General features: G+C 33.9%; 1 protein-coding gene across 6 annotated transcripts in view; it reads left to right on the top strand.

Annotated features, from left to right (window-relative positions):
• Window positions 1–13,719, top strand: part of LOC113505134 (zinc finger protein 608-like) — an 89,516-nt gene that overhangs the window by 16,263 nt on the left and 59,534 nt on the right. For 3 of the 6 annotated variants that reach the window (XM_026887682.1, XM_026887701.1, XM_026887713.1), the window contains exon 2: window positions 671–867. The exons of 1 other annotated variant lie outside the window; for it this stretch is intronic. The gene's annotated coding sequence lies outside the window, so the exon portion shown is untranslated. Of the gene's footprint in view, window positions 319–670; window positions 868–13,719 lie in introns of all 6 variants that reach the window. 2 more of the 6 variants (XM_026887691.1, XM_026887708.1) reach the window with 2 other exon arrangements.

Raw genomic sequence — 13,719 nt, 5'->3', positions numbered from 1 at the left:
AAATCAGAGCGGGCATAATAGCGCCAGTATTTTGTTATCCCTTCATGCATAAATGTTTTTGTAATATTTTGGAAGCGGTGTTCCAGCGGCGCCCCTTCGCCCCTCGCCTCTCATGCCACGTTGCATTGCATGGTTTCGTATTTCTCTTTCTAACTTTAGTTTTGTGAATACGGCGCTCTGCGAGTGACGCCCGGTTCACCACATTCTTTATAAGGAAACTTTACGAGCGTGTTCCTCGCACTTAAACTTCAATGCCTTTTATTTGATTGCCTGTGGCGGTGGAGAATATTACTAAACGTAATTTAGTGAATCAAGTAGGTAATTTTGTTAACCACATGAGCATAAATCGATATTAGTATTTGCGTGTGAGTTGACACGTAACTCTTCCACTTAGTAAAGTGTGAAATGATTGTTGCCGCGCGATGAGCATCACGATTTGAATTCCGAAGCCGGCGCGCGGTCGCCTGCCCAAGTCGCAGTCGCTGCTCGCTGCTCGCTGCTCGCCACTCGCACTCGGTACTCAGTATTCGTGTAGCGTGCGGTTGCGACGCCCGTCTGTTTGCCGTCGCACGATCTTGTCGCTTGTACACTACAGCCGTGTATCGGGTGACTACAAAATTCATGTTTTGGTGTGCAGTGTGTGCTGATAGCTTCCTTTGTCTCTCCGTAGGTGTGTCGGGCACGGAGCGCTACGCCAGTCTCAAACCAGGATCGCTACCGGGATGCCAGCGTGTCTAGTGATAGTGCATTGAGGTCGTGTCGGTACCTAGCATAGTGTTAGTGTAACTATAGTGCATCAAAGTGCTGAATGGATTGTGTCTCTTTTGGATTGCCATCGAGAGTCATCGTTAGACCAACTTGGGAACGGTGAGATATTATGACATCTTTATTTATTCTGATAACGACCGCGATAACGAGATAGATGTATTTACATTAGCGCTTAATTCGTCTATTTGTGTAACACTTAATGTATAATGTTGTTTTATTTGCATAATTAAGTAGTCAGTTTAGTTGCATTTATATTGTCAAAAATAAATGGATAACTTGTGTATTTATTCCGTTTAGTAGGGCATAATGTTAGACAATTACCGCTCAGCTATTTAGATGTTGTCAACTTGGGAAGTAATTGCGTTGACACATGCAGCTATATAAATAATACAAGTCCTTAAGAAGTAAATGGCTATTAATTCGCTACATATATGGTAAAAAGATAATTTCATATCAATCATATAGGTATAGGTATCCAGGCGGTTGTCGCTGTATACGAGGTGATATTAAGTTATCAAGTAGCGTGTTATAAATAAGTTTTAACAGATAAGTCTTAGCTGTAAGTGTAACCTATATTCATAACTGATAAATTTGGAGACAGTTCAACTAATAATAATTTCCCTTGGGACTAATAAACGTGTGTTCACTTGCAAGCATAACCCTCTAGCGAGTGAATACCATTCATAAGTTAGAAACGAGTTATTGTCTTTCAAACAACTTCAATGTTCATTAATTTATTCTTTTGTTTTAATTTGATGTCTGAGGTATAATTTAGTAGGTATAAAATGCGATGTAATAAAACCTCCGTCGTTATCAGCCTACGATATTGAACGCACCAAAAAAATAAAAGCTCCGGTAATAAATTGGAAGTAATCTTTTACTTTCATCTTATTACATTTAAAGAGAAAAGAAAGGGTCATAACACTTTTACACTAAAGTATTTTTAGAATAGGCTTTATACTTTCAAGGTAATTAAAAAATTAAAACCTTATAAATTTATAGAGGCAGCATGTTCATGCATAGACACCTAGATACTTAACTGTGTCTTAATTATACGTATAAGAAATAATTTATCAATATGACACAAGCAACAATAGATTCTATACATTAAAAATAATGAATAATGTTATAAAAAAGTAGCAACTAGTAAATTCCGGTAGTATGTGATATCCCGGTAATGCCCGATATGATACAGAAAGACTTAAAAAGTCACAATCAAAATAAAATCGATTAAAAATCAATTATCGACACGTCAAGACAATTAGTTTAAAAATATATATAAAAACATTTAACATACTCTACAAATATTTGAGATTGGCTCCAGTAGGTGTTTTAAAACCAGGGGCTAATAAAACTTGCCCATAAAGGCTTACTTATAAAAACTTTTTGTCGTCGAACGTCAACAACGACGGACCCTTTTGTTTATTTTGAGACATCAAGGAGGGTCGGAATCCATTATGGTTTAGTGTATGGCGACGTGAAAGCCCAGTATGGCTTATTGAAAACGGGAACCAAGGAATGGATATGTCTAAATTGGTCTTAACACGACATTGCTGGGAATATAAGCCCACTTTTTTTGTCCCTGCTTGAAATATTTCGTTGCTTTTGGTGGATGCTGAGGTTTGTTTTATTTGATTTGAATGTCTAGCTTGTCATTGTTCCTCTGCTGAGCAATGACACATTGAAGAGACAAATGACTTTAAATTATTATCGCATTTAGGTCTATTTTACCTGTCGTACTCCAATTCTAGTTTTCAAAACAGCCATGTCAACAAAATAGCTACGGAATATCAGTATATTCAGTATAATGTGCGATAAACACGCATTTGGCCATTTTTTTTACAATACTGTTTATGTAGCTGAACGTTAAGCATACCGATGTAAAATAATGTTCTATTCTTGTAGTGAAATATGTGTACACTTACCTTTGCGTAAACACTTGTAACTAAAAAAAAACACGTGCTAACAACGAAGTATCGATGCGATGATTAATTACATTCGTTTTTTTTTGTTATATGCGCTGTAATGTAATACTTGTGTGCCAGTAATGCGTTATGTGACACTTAAATTCAATACTAATTAAATCCTCGTGATCAATTGGATTCTCCTTGTAATAAAGTTGTTTATTTCATCGATAGTATAATTAAAATAAGACTGTCATTAGAGTTTTATGACTTGAATTTTGAAGTTTAACTGTCATAAATCTTGTTTTGTACTTAGATACCTATTATTCAAGTAGTTATCAGTATTCCCTAGGAAATTAAACGAATGGTGGTCATGTGCTCATTATTCCTTGTCCTATTTACCGTATCTTGAAGACAAATAATTATTAATTTATAAAAGAATAATGTGTTAATTTTCCTCTAATGAAAATGGCATAGATTATGCAAGTGTTGCCTTATTAGCATACTATGCATCTTTTTATGAAAACCATTTTTAATAGTTAATTCTCGAATGCGGTTATGGAATAATAAATCACTTTTCTGCCATGACAGCGAATGTCATCGTGTTACCACAAAGAGGCGAAATGCGCGCGAAAACGCGCAGAAGATGGCACTGCCATCGGGCCGCCATTTGTAAAAATATGGCGACGACAAACGAGTGGTCAACTGTCAGTTTATTTACTGTACACTTTAATAGGGTGACTGGTGAAGATGCCGCGATAAAATAAATAAAATAAACATTATTTTGACCCTAGTATTATGCATTTCCCTATAACTACTATCGAAGTACTAGAGTAAAAAGAGACAGGAGTTTAAGCTAAGCTACGTCCTTGTAAATCTATACATAATATTAATAACCAAATATGTTTTATCATCATAATCGTCCCATATTCGTCCACTGCTGGACATAGGCCTCTCAATTGTGTATAATGGTTATGTTAAAAACAATTGTAGAATTACACTCATACAGACACCGATTAATTTAACCGAAGTATCAGTTAAGAATATTTATTTTACTTTAACTTATATTAATTAATATTAAATTATTCCTTAGCATTAGCATAAAGATAAAATATGTAATAATAATACTTAACATTACGTTACACCTTCTGAAGCTGCTTACGAAATTACAAACCGTAAAGTAAGCATAATGTTAGGTGTATAAATTAAATAATTATTACTCGGTACCTATTATTAATCCGGTAACTAGTAGTAATTATATCTTTTTAACATTCTACCCGTCTATGTTCATTATGAAAACATGCACAAGCTTTTGTTTTTAAAAATGAGATTTAAAATTATGACCGTGGAATAAAGTTATTCAGCTAACCAGTTACGTCATAGTCCATTAAATAGACGTGAAATTTAATCCACGTCTGCTCAACCCCACATTATCAGTACAAGACCTTGACTTTAAATGTCAAATAATACAACTCGTACACATTCGCACACCACAAAAACTTAACACATTTAAATTTAAAAAGAAATTCATTTTTATAACGTTATGGAATAATATAGACATTGGCAAAAGAATCCTTTCAACACGTGTATAAAGACGAGCAAAAAAAACTCTCGAGGGAAATTGGAGTCTTAAAACGTTATTTTTTTATTTGCTTGTTGTTCGAGTTAAACTTGAAATAACCCCTGAACAAGTAAGCGCCCTTCTCGGAGTAATTCGCTACGTCTATTCTACAGAGACTTGATTGAGAACCATTCGTGTTCAGCCGCTCGAGTGATATAATCGAGTCGAGTAAAAAATGTTGTTCCAATAATTTATGCTGTTTTGGCGTGGCCCCAGCTATAGTCTCTTGTTCAAATTGTAGAATAACCGAGTCCAAATTGATAACAAGTTGTGGAATAACGAGTTTTACGACTGTATTAATCAATTTTAAGTTAATGGATTAGTTTGACTGAATGGCCGTCAGTGCTAGATCTGAGTTGGGTCTGTGGCACTGTGCCTGATTTTATCTTTGTAAATGACAATAGCGCGTTAGCGGTGTGTCCCCGCGGCTACCAGATACTGTTACGCTACAATGATGTGGGAAGCCAACCGATGAAGCAATGATTTATTATCCTATTCATTTGTCATACGCCGACGACATGTTATATTACAACAATTTTAGTTTCAACCGTTACCTGCGTCAAAGTTATAAGTTTTAACGTGAAACGCTGCAAGGTTACCGTTATATCAATTTATTTCCATTTCGTATTACATCCACCGTACTTCAGAACAATATTTTCCTGTAGCTTATCATCTAAGTTGTTATTTAAATAATGCTTGACAGTTTTATTTCGTTTGAAATATAGTCGTTATAAATAAAAGGATTTAAGGCTCCCTAATATCTGACATTAAGAAGGTATTTTTAAAGTCGTTAAGCCCATTTATTTATATTGGGTACTTGGAAACGTCTGACTTATTATTGGCATTAGCTTACAAGGTGACGAACCCAATTCATCCGAATCAATTTACGTTCACCTTCTTTGAGAGAAAATAGTCAGGCCTGCGGGCGTTATCTCACCTGGCCTCTCTTTCACGCTCGAGTAAAAAGAGTGATATGAAAAGGATGGCTGTAATTTATACACCTTTCAGATTTGTGAATAAAAACGTTCAGATAAAGTTTTCAATATGCGCGGTAATCCTAACGCGCTTACTTATGTTTGGATTATGCGCTCATCATTCATTCTGTAATCTGAATCTTGTCATTCTGTTTGTTGTGAGTACATTAAAGTAAATGATGAAGCGATAACGTGATAAGAAATAATATAGAACAATGTGAATTGGATATTCACCAAGTTAAATGTTAAGTAGGTCGTTTGACCTCGGCGTAACGTTTCAAGAAGCTCTTAAACTCGCTATCTTGTGTAACAGTTATTTATTTTGTTTGAAAACTGATTTATTATCGATGCAGCGTTCGTGACATAATTTGTCTATTCTATAAATAAAGTTATTACAGGCCGTTTGAAGGGCGGACGACATTAAACGCGTGAATCAGACTAATCGAATTCATTATGAGGGTTATCTTCAATTTTTATGTGCTTAATATTGAGTATTGGATTTAATACGTGGATATTCGTAGAATAAAGTCAACCTCGTGTAATAAATACCCTTTGCTTTCCCATAACAACCTCCTGTTTTGAATGTTCTCGGCTCCGCCCGTATCACTTTACCCAGAAAACACACGTTCAACGTTCTTACCTCTCCAAATTTCATCCTTTCAGTGGTTACGGCGCCGTCGAGTGAAAACCCTAATACTAAAAGTTTCGCGTTTCCTCTTCTAAGGATATTTCCCTCTGTGAGGTTCGCGTTATCTTGTTTTTACACAAATGTTTTTCTTACCAAGTTTTACTGAAAAAGAAACAGTGATCCGCTAACATATTTATGGTACTTTATTTATCTTTTATTCGCGAAAGAAACCTTGTTTGACGTATTACATTCAAGATCTTTTACATATATTACAACTGATTAATATAAATTACCTTCAGAAAGACTTTATAATTAAGTAGTTCATTATTAAGTATGTCTGCTATTGTTTATAAGGCAACATCTGTTTATTTGAAACACGTTTAAATGTAAATCTGTTTGATTATAATGTGCTGATCACTATCCGCACAGCAGGCGGCTTGTAGCAATCTGCAAGTTTATAAGCTGTAGTGCGAGGTGTACATATCTCAGTAATGAGATAAACGATCTTAGAATTATAATGATCGTTCAAGAAAATCTCAAATCCACACCTCTAATGTAAAACTTTTCATGCGAAAGTAAACCTTAACACACTCGACATAAAAATCTTTTTACCAAAATTCAGCCAGAACTGAAGAAATCGATCGTGTTTGAGTGTCAGTTCTATGATTCTGGAAATAAAGTCATTGACCTTGGTAAGGTCACTTGTGTTCTCCTAATAAGTCCCTATGCGTTTCGTCCTATATTCCATTCGTTTATCGTACCTAAAAATAGGCAAACATTCTTGGTATGTGTCTAAAAACTCAGTTTACAAATAAAACTCAGTTTTGCATACTCAACTCACCCATTCCATACAGTGTTTTCACATTAGTCACGCTCCACCTAATAGGATACTTGAAACTCGAAAAGATGTACATTGTATTTTAAATGTAATTGTAAAATAATATTACATTTTACTTTTTCAAGATCGAAATTCAGTTACAAAAAGTTGAGTGACACCAAATTTATCAGCACACCACATTCTTGACTCAAAACAAATATTGTCATTAAAATTGGCAAACAAATGATTTCTGCGTCCAATTTTGCTAATACTCTATACGAAATAAGTGTTCTGTATACATTAAGTGGCCTTGCAGTTTACGTAACGACAATATTTGTTGAATCACTAATTAAATATATTGACTTTAAATAGTTGTTAATAGAATAGAAAACATAGGAACGTCTCAATTACAAAGCCAATATGTAAACATAATTAGGTAGAATAATCTGCATACTAAACAGTACAAAACACATTTTTACTCAAAGTTGTAGAAAGTCCATTTAGTTAGTAATTATATCACGCAAATAATCGTCAATTGTTTCTCTTTTATGTTCTCGTTTAGTTTTGGCATAACTTCATTTGTTTTGTAAACAAGAACAATGAAAATAAGTAGAATGTAGCAATTAGAAAGTTCCCTCTTGTTGCTTTCCCGGTTTCATGCTGTATTCCATTAAAAACTTCAATATCAGTGCAGCGTAATGAGGTAGCTCTTAATTATGTAGATCTTTTGAACCGTGATGTCGTGACCGACTTCGCCGACAGATAATCGCTTTTAAATTAAATTTGTAATTAAAATACGTTATTAAGTCAGCTCTACAAAATATTATGACATTTATTGATAAGTTGTTGTGTCGGCACTCGGTACTAATAGGTAGTTTTGTAGAATATTTTGTTATTCCAGTAGCATTTCTGCTTTACCAATTTTCATCGCAATCCGTTAAGCTTTTTCAACGTAAGTCACTCGAGGAAACGAGATTTGCATAATTTATTTCAGTAGTGAGTTTATTTTGTGTTTTAAATTGTGTGTTTAAGACTGCTGTATAATTGGTGGAAGTAGGTCACATGTCGTATTCAAAACGAAAGTTTAAAGGGCATTTACCTCTAATTTAAATATATTTAAGCTAAAAATCCCTGGAGTTTCAATATAACATTAAATACATTACTTTTGAAGACAGCACGTGTTAAAATTTACTTCGCAAAATACGTTTACTTATATCTGAATGAATATCAAATTTATTATAAAACCAAATACTAATAAATTTTATTACTCCAAGGCTGACAATAAATTGGAGCATCTATTCTTTGAAGGTTAGAGATCTGTATAATCCAATAGCCACATAAATTATTATGAGGCGTCGTGCTCGTGCTCAGTCGAACGTGCAACGCACGCGAACGACACGACGGCTGCACGTTAATAATAATATCATTACCGTTCAAAATGTTTAACACGATGATGCACAGGGGGCCATTACTACACTCATTATAGCTTCGTATAAACCACCGCAATTTAGACGCGCAACAATTTTACTTGTGTACGAATAGTTGCGTCATTAAGCCGGTCGTGAGATTATCTACCAAATAGGGTTGTTAAACCTTTGTGGGAATAAGCCTCGGAATATTATTCGAATAACCAATTAGGAGTTAAATTTTGGAACTCGAAATTGTGAACACGCGACAAACAGGTGAAAGGCTCATATACCGTTTACTTAATTATTTCTTCTTTAATTTTGCGAAATACTTAAACAAAACTTGGTTCTTGGTAATATTAAATATTAATGCTGTGTATTAAAACAGAAGTCACTTAATATTATAATCCAGTTCATGTCTTAATTACGTGTGCAAATTGAAGTACGATATTGGAGCCATAACGTCTAGGTAACAACAGAATATGAATTGTAGTATGGTAACCCTACTACCGACATTAACGTTACACATAGTGATTCATGTCGGATTAACTTGAGTCTGTTATTTCACGTCATGTGGCAACACTGGGGTTGATTCGTATACCGTCACAGTTTTTTATTTACAAAACTACACCATTTTGTCGAGTTCGTTTATGATGTTTTAACGTCGTTAATTTAGTGAGTGAACGTCGAGCTCTTTGCCAAGAAAATATCTTCTCATATTATTTCTAATTTAGAGTACATTAATTAAATGTGTATTTTGTAGTCAATGCTGCGAGAGTTCATTTACTTTCTAATAATAAAATAGCAATTTGTTTAGATCTTCTTTCAGTCGTCGGGAACAATGCGAGTGATATTTTTCCATTATCTTTCAAGATTTCTTTTACGATACCATAATGCTACATTTATATTCTTTGAGTTATTTTTATCTGTATAGGTTAAAGTAAGATATCGTTACGAAAACCGATAGCAAGGTTATTTTAATAAATGAATTTAGTAACAGGTATAAGTAATAAAGCAATAATTCATAAAGCTACATTAGCGCCAGTGATATTATTCCAGTGGCGAATTTACATCTTTAATCTAGAAGCTAAAAGGTAATTATGATCAGGCAGTGTGTTATTATTCATGAATGTAGATTAAATTCAAACTACAAATTACTTATTTGCATGTTAGATTAATGTTCTGAGTAACTAGGTCTGTAGTCACCTATTATATTAATTAATAACCAAGTTGTAAGAACAACTTATTGTCAAGAGGCTTGTTCTTTTTGTATATGATACCTATGTAAAGAGTACTATAGAGCTTCTGAAACACTAGTTTCATTCTGTAATAACTTACAGTTTTACATTCTCGCAAAATAATAAAGCCTTTGAAAATTCAAACACACTATAGTCTTGAAGTTATCTTTTCAATAAGTGTGCCATAACGAACATAAATTCTCAGACAAAACTGCTTCACAAGTTTCACGACTAGAGCGCTTAGCGTAACAATTTTAACTCTAACATTTTTGATTCAACACAAATAAACTAATGTCGGGTATATTGCAAGCGTATTTCCGGCCAACAAGCAATTTTTCTCCGGGTAAAGTGCACCTCTAGTCCGGGTTCGACGCTCGGGCAGCGCGCCAAGTAGCGCGGCGGGTCGGTAAATCACCCGCGCGTACCAGGCTCGCAGCGCGTCGAGGAGCTCCCAATCAGCCGCCCTATTGACAAACATACGGCTGGAGTATAATGGAATCCGTCGCGATTTATCTACCACTAAGCAATTCATCTCTTTCCTTTGAAAACATTCTCTTCATTTATGTTGACGTTTAAAATCATTATACTGAAATACTTGCTTAATGTGCTTTGTCATCACTAATAATATAGTTTTAAAATACGTCTCGTTATAAAACTTTTTCGTGAGTTGTTTATGAAAAAACTTTTGATATTCATTTTATTTTCGTTGCTAAACATGTTTTCGTATTGAAGTAGGAGTTAATTGGTCTATTCAACTTCTTTAACTGCTAACTTCCATCTCTCGTTTGTAAGTAGAATAAATTGTAATAATACGAATTTGTGTTCGAGACGAGTGTTATAATAATGTTGATTAAGTGTTCTTGTAACATATTTTGAGTACTTTTTAATTAGACTAAAATGTCAATGGAATATTTTAACCTAAAAAGTAAAACTTCGTACCAGCATAGCATAAACATTCAGAGTACTCAAACAAGTCGTTCGTGCTCAAAACAATTTACTTACCTACACGTTTTTCATATTCCATATAATAAAGGTCAAGTGGTTTTTGTTAAAAAAGTAAATAAGCTTAGCGTGAAATTAATAAAGCTATGCTCATCAAAATTAGTTTAGTAAGTAATTGTTTTTAATTAACGAACAGCCAGATCGTGACCTTTCATAATAGAAAAATGATGTGCATTAATATTCTAGGTTCTTTAAAAGCATAGCGCAAAAACCTTTGCTGCTAAGGACCTTTATAACTGCACATAATCGTTATAGAAATATTATTGTTAAAGAATAACATCAAAGATATCACGCAATACAAGAACAAAAACTCTTTTTTTAAATCGATTAAAAATAAAAACAAAAACACGAGAGCAACTATGTCCGTCCGTCAATGCAATAAAATTACACATTATAATTGTCTAAATATTTAATTGTAGCCCTGTAATGTAATAAGTAAATTTGAACGACGCCGTTTGATTAATTCCCGCCAAATAGGTTTGTATCAATTAGTTTCTATTACCTATTTGAGAATGGACTGACAGCTTTGAGCCAGAGATTATTCGATTCGTGTTCAACCCATTAAAATGTTATACTCGATATTCGATATCAAACTAGTTTTCGATTTAATTAGAGGTTAGTTTCCGAAACTATAATTAACTTTTATATGCCAATGGGATATTGCTTTTATTTGTGTTTTATTAGGTATCCGTCGATATGTTTCGTTATTAGAATTTAAGATAAGAATATTTGAACGATTACATACTTTATATGCGGATCTATAGCTATGGCCTCTGTTACGGAATAGGGATGACGACAATTTTTTTTGCAGTGTCCGTCTTGTAGTTTTGTGTATAATAATGGATACGTATTTTTTAATTTGTCCCGCAAACATAAATTGACCAAATTACAGTGAATGAAACTTACGCTTGACGTCACGATTGAGTATAAATTTTACCATATCGTTACGTCGCAAGCCCCCTCTCCTAAACTTTAAAGCAGTTAATCTTTGTCAATTCTAGTTTTTCAGAAAAAGGAAAAAATACGTGGTTCAAACTTTTCAATTATCTAACTGAGGGACTAATGAGATTTTATCTTTTTATACCCAGTCATCATCCCTATTGTATTCACGAAAGGCTAGTTCGATGCCAACACAGGAATATATCTAAGTGATGTATCAAAGTTACATAATATACCTACTTTCAGTACTTTCTTATTATTCTAAAGTCACTACTGGTAAATAGTGCTGAAAAACACCTTAAAGAATCCTGGATTCTAAATTTTACTACTAAACTAGACTAAAATTATTAACTCATTTTTCATATGGTTATAGAAACTGCAAACATATCCCATAGTTCTTAAGTGTGTATGACATGTTCACATGTACTTGTTAAAGTACTCTTTTTATATAAATGCTTATCTTAAAGTGGTTCGTTTTCTGTCTTCCTGCTTCACGTCAATATTGGACTTGTCGACTTGTGTGGGTATTTGACCCGATACGGGATAATGGACGGTTAACACGTTCCGACCCGGTTGTCCGGATGTGTAACGGACACCCCCGGCATAGCATGCCTTCCAACTATTTCCAATTTAAAAGTTCATTCAGATGTTTCTGTGAATGCTAGAAATTCTACAGAACACATTTAAGGATCACAGATACAAGATAATAAAGTTACAAAATAAGAGCTTTTGTTCTAATATCGATCTTAAATGTATATTAGTAAAGTTTATTTTTCTCTTAGTGTGACATGTTAACAGTTGTGGATCAGTAGAGTAAAAAGGGCAGCTCGTTTTCAATTCCGCGAAAGACAAATATGTATTAAAAGTTCACGTCTGAACTGCTAATTAAGTGCCAATATAATTGGTTCGTGTATAAAGTTAATTATAAGCGTTATTTGCTACACAATTTGCTTCTTTATAACGCTTATACCCTTTAAAAACGTGTTCTAAATGCGTTAGTTTACGATTAAATTGTTTACAGCACGCCCAACGAGTTTCTTTTATGTTAAAGAGATGCTTGGTATTCGTACGCAGAATCGACGGTGATGGTGGTATTCCGTTTTTGCTTAAAGCTCATGTTTCGAATAGTTTCTGAATTAAAAGCACCATTAAGCGTAACTGTTAATACTAGGAAACAAACGTCTGATAAATGTGTATCGTTGGAGCGAAATAATTATCTGCATGATACACGGTACCGTAATAAAAAATATACAGGTAGAAATAGATTGGAATAGATATGAATAGACGGATAAAAAATAATACAAAAGAAAGCTTTATAGCGGCTTAATCAGAGTACCTGTATTTAACGATTATTGTCTACTCTTTTTCAAGTGTGTATTTATAACCTTTACGAGTCCGACTAACTCATAAGTATAAAAACAACAAACGAGAATCTAAAATCAATCTGCAAAATGGCCATTAAATTAAACGGCATTTAATGGAAAAATAATTATTTATTTCGAAAAACGAGTTTATTCATCTTTATTAACTTTGTGCGAAAGGTTACCAATATCGTTAACCGGTCGGTATGTTGTTCAAAACAGCTAAACAAACGCCGGGATATTTTCTAAGCTTGTTTTTCATGTATTGTACAGGCAAGGTACTTTTCGAATAATGCTGAAGCGTTAGTACCAGGCTCGCATAAGCACGCGCGTCATAAAAAAGTTACGAGGAGTTATCAAAAGGGCGCAGTAAAGCCGGCATCGTCGCCGTCGCTATAAACTGCCCGCTCTATGTAGGGCTGCCTGCCACATACAAAGTTTTCTGCACTACTTAAAAGTTTCGAAAACTGCTTCGGGACATGGCAATATCGTCCAGAAAAAACGTTAGGCAGGAAATCAGAGGCGATGCTGGCGAATAGTTTTGTGTGACTGATAATAGTTGAATTTAAATAATATCTACCTCCAATATGTATCATATAGTTACAACAAAAAGAAAACTTATTAGATAAAAAACAATTTTACCCATTACCAACCATTTCAATTTTTTTTTCAGAATCTTTTCTTTTGTTATAATCGTCGACAACCCTGTTATGATATCACCCCTGTTGCGCTGTTTTCCTATAAAATTTGAAATTGCTCCATTCAGGTATAAAGGGAACCTTGTTTAAAACAATTTAAATTATTTTCCTAACATTAAATGTTCATAGTTAATCAAAGAGCTTGTTTATGAAGTCGTCGTTATTTATTACAATTATTAAATTGTTCTTTACTGTGTAGCACTGATCAAGTCGAATACAATTCATTAGATGATTTATCGATCAACTTAAATCATAAATTGAATGCTGCACTAGAGGTATATTGGTCTACAAAATACATTGTTAAAATAGTTAAACGTCACCTTGTTATAAACAAATAAATAATTCTATAGAGTATGTTTGCTT

This window comes from Trichoplusia ni, chromosome 2, assembly GCF_003590095.1.
Source record: "Trichoplusia ni isolate ovarian cell line Hi5 chromosome 2, tn1, whole genome shotgun sequence".
NCBI classification, from domain to species: domain Eukaryota; kingdom Metazoa; phylum Arthropoda; class Insecta; order Lepidoptera; family Noctuidae; genus Trichoplusia; species Trichoplusia ni.
Note: the sequence above shows the minus strand (reverse complement) of the source record. Positions and strands in the feature narration are given on the sequence as shown.